Source organism: Macaca fascicularis, chromosome 19, assembly GCF_037993035.2.
Source record: "Macaca fascicularis isolate 582-1 chromosome 19, T2T-MFA8v1.1".
Taxonomy (NCBI): Eukaryota; Metazoa; Chordata; class Mammalia; order Primates; family Cercopithecidae; genus Macaca; species Macaca fascicularis.
The window spans coordinates 60,557,141-60,561,044 of NC_088393.1; the positions used below are offsets into that span (position 1 = coordinate 60,557,141).

Below are 3,904 nucleotides of genomic sequence, written 5' to 3' on the forward strand. Positions count from 1 at the left end.
GCCATTCTCCCGCCTCAGCCTCCGAGTAGCTGGGACTACAGGCGCCCGCCACCACGCCCGGCTAGTTTTTTGTATTTTTAGTAGAGACGGGGTTTCACCATGTTAGCCAGGATGGTCTCCATCTCCTGACCTCGTGATCCACCCGCCTCGGCCTCCCAAAGTGCTGGGATTACAGGCTTGAGCCACCGCGCCCGGCCTAAACTTATTTATGACCAGAGATCTTTGTTCACGTTTTCCTGCTGACTTTTTCCCCCATTACCCTATTGTCCTGCCACATCCCCCTCTCTGAGATGGTAGAGATAGTGATCATCCCATCTCTGAGATGGAGACCCTTGTCTCTACCATCTCCAGTGCTGGTGTGGGTCCTCCGTATGCTGAGCGCTGGTCCCCTGGGCCCACTGTTCTTTCTCTATACTTTGTCTCTGTCTCTTATTTCTTTTCTCAGTCTCTCATCCAGCCTGATAAGAAACACACACAGGTGTGGATGGGCTGGCCCCCTTGACCACTGCACTCCAGCCTGGGCAACAGAGCAAGACTCTGTCCTCAAGCAAAAAAAAAAAAAAAAGGAAGTCTGGAGACACTATCCGCTTCCATCCGTAGTGCAGACCCTGCTGGAGCCACTGTCAGGAAGAGTCCATGAAGACAGTAGCAGGGATGCATGTGGAACTGACTGTTGGAGAAAGAAACCTTCTCTCTATTGCATGTAAGAATGTGATTGGAGCTATAAAGGCCTCCTGGAGAATAAGCAGCTGCATTGAACAGGAAGAAGAAAACAAGGGAGGAGAAGACAGCCTAGGAATGATTTGGGGATATCAGCAAATATTTGAGACTGAGCTAACATTAATCTGTTGTGACATTCTGGATGTGCCGGACAAACCCCTCATTCCAGCAGCTAACACTGGCAAGTCCAAGGTTTTCTATTATAAAATGAAAGGGGACTACACATGTATCTGGCAGAGTTTGCCACAGGAAATGACAGGAAGGAGGCTGCGGAGAATAGTCTAGTGGCTGATAAAGCTGCTAGTGATACTGCATTGACAGAACTTCCACCAACACGTCCTATGCGCTTAGGTCTTGCTCTCGATTGTTTTATATTCTACTAGGAAATTCTTAATTCCCCCGACCATGCCGCAGGTTGGCAAAGGCAGCTTTGGATGATGCATTGCAGAACTGGATATGCTGAGTGGAGTAAGCTATAAGGACTCTACACTTATCATGCAGTTGTTTCGTGATAATCTGACACTATGTACTTCGGACATGCAGGGTGACAGAGAAGAACAGAATAAAGAAGCTCTGCAGGATGTGGAAGACTCAAATTGTGAGCCATAAAGACTCAAATTAGTGAGCCATAGAAGCCAACAAGAGAAACTATCTGTGACCACCCGAGTCCTCCCAATTCCACCCCTTGGAAACTCCCCACTGTCACCAAGAACCACTAAATCTGACTTTTACATTTGGTCTCAGAATTTGGTTCCTGCCCTGTTGGGTTTGGTTTGGTTTGGTTTTAACAGTTTTCAAAAGTTCTTAAAGGTGAGAGTGAATTTCTGTGGATTTTACTGGTCCCAGATTTTAGGTTCTTTAAGACACTAACCGAACTACATACAGGCTTCTTCACCGTTACTGTGTTGTCTCCGTGCCAGATGTGGCAAAATCACTGCTAGAAATGGAAATGACATTTGAAAGCCATTAGACCTCTAGGTGAGGCAAGCACCTAAGAGAGAGGTTAATCACACCATAGAGACATAAGTGATATTGGTTTCTATTTTTCTAATGGCTAAAACTGCATTTTATACCAATGTTTGAAAGTAATTGGGTGTTAGCTTGAGATGGTTAGAGGTTGTTTGAGGAGAGAGTTTGTTGTAATGGTTTTGTTGTAAAAAATGTTTCAAGCGGCCGGGCGCAGTGGCTCAAGCCTATAATCCCAGCACTTTGGGAGGCCGAGATGGGCGGATCACGAGGTCAGGAGATCGAGACCATCCTGGCTAACACAGTGAAATCCCGTCTCTACTAAAAATACAAAAACTTAGCCGGGCGCGGTGGCGGGCGCCTGTAGTCCCAGCTACCGGGAGGCTGAGGCAGGAGAATGGCGTGGACCCGGGAGGCGGAGCTTGCAGTGAGCTGATATCCGGCCACTGCACTCCAGCCTGGGCGGCAGAGCGAGACTCCGTCTCAAAAACAAACAAACAAAAAAAACAAAACAAAACAAAACAAAACAAAAAAAAGCATGGATGACCTAGTGACACTCTGTCTCAGAAAAAGGAAAAAAAAAAATTCCAGGACAATTTTATACACTTGAGCAAATGAAGTATCTCTTTCAACATCTAAGGTTCTGATGGTATGAATCCTAAACATGTAACTATTTTCTCAGAAAAAATGATAGTAATATCTTCAAAATAAACACGATTGGGAACACATAGCTATAGGTGTTTAAAACACTGAAAGAGAGGCAGCGGTACAAAGGAGATCTGAGCAAATGTTTTCTTCATGAACACATGCGCTCTGCTGGAACAAGGTTCCAAGTCAATCCTGCCCATCCTTCAACATCTGCAAAGAATACTATGGACCAGAGAAACTTGAAGGGAACATTCACTTAGCAGCTCACAGCTCACCATTTAATCAGATGACATGAACAAAGAAAATGGAATAATAGGCTACTTCAGCTAAATTTTGATGTCAGCATAAAGAAAAAGTTCCTTCATATCTTTATCAAGTACACATTGAAACAAACTAAAATGATTTATAAGGTACCAGAAAATGTTTCCAATTATGATACAGACTAGAAAGCATGCAGTCCTCAGGCAAACTGAACACATTAAATTTCAGAGAAAATCAGTTTTAAAATGGTTAAAAAACATATCTAATGAAATGTGGGGTCATAGAAGAATATTTTGAACACATATTATAGTTGCAAAACAATGATGTTACCTCCTAAGATTATACCAAAGCTTATTTGAGAAGCGGTTTTATTTTTATTTATTTTATTTTATTTTATTTTACTTTATTTTACTTTTGAGACAGAATCTTGCTGTTGCCCAGCTGGAGTGCAGTTGCGTGATCTCGGCTCACTGCAACCTCTGGTCCCCAAATTAAAGTCATTCTTCTACCTCAGCCTCCCGAGTAGCTGTGTTACAGGCACTCGCCACACCAAGCTAATTTCTATATTTTAATCAACACTGTCATGTCCCAACTTAAAATGAGTTATCCATTTACAAACTAGTGATTTCTTTTGGGCATCGTCTCCATAACCTTTTCATAAAGCATCAATGATTTCATTGTTCCTCTACCCAAATTTCACCATATTGATTTCTTGAGACACTATCTCGCTCTGTCACCCACGCTGGAGTACAGTGGCATGATCATGGCTCCCTGCAGCCTCTACCTCCTGGGCTCAAGCTTGTACCAGTTTATTTTGGTGCAGAAAATGCGACATCACGCACAATTTTCTCATAATATGTATTTTTCCATGAACTTCCTGAAGACCCCTTGTACTAGCAAACTGTATTCAAGAGGATATAAAAAGGATTGTAGATATGCAAGTACCACTTATTTCTGAGATGCAAGGATGGTTCAACATATTCAAGCAAATCAATGAGATATACCACTTGAACAGAATGAAACATGAAAATCACATCATCTCAGTAGACGAAGAAAAAGCATTTCACAAAATTCAACATCCAGTCATCATGGAAATCCTAAATAAAATAGATACAGAAGAAAATTTACCTCGACAATAGAAAGACCATCCATGAAATGACCAATGCAGAAATAACCAATCGGGGAAAATGGAATGCTTTTCCTGTAGGATCTCACATGATGCAAGAATGCTCTCACCCCTTCTATTCAATCAATACTGGCTGTCCTAGCCAGAGCAATGAAATAGCAAAATAAATCAAACTCATCCAAA

The 3,904-nt window shown here is 42.5% G+C and overlaps 1 protein-coding gene and 1 pseudogene across 1 annotated transcript in view; one reads left to right on the plus strand and one right to left on the minus strand.

Moving 5' to 3' along the window:
• The window catches only part of ZNF600 (zinc finger protein 600), a 99,594-nt gene that overhangs the window by 77,765 nt on the left and 17,925 nt on the right, over positions 1–3,904 (minus strand). The gene's annotated exons all lie outside the window — the stretch shown is intronic.
• On the plus strand, positions 168–1,424 carry LOC102135403 (14-3-3 protein epsilon pseudogene; annotated as a pseudogene).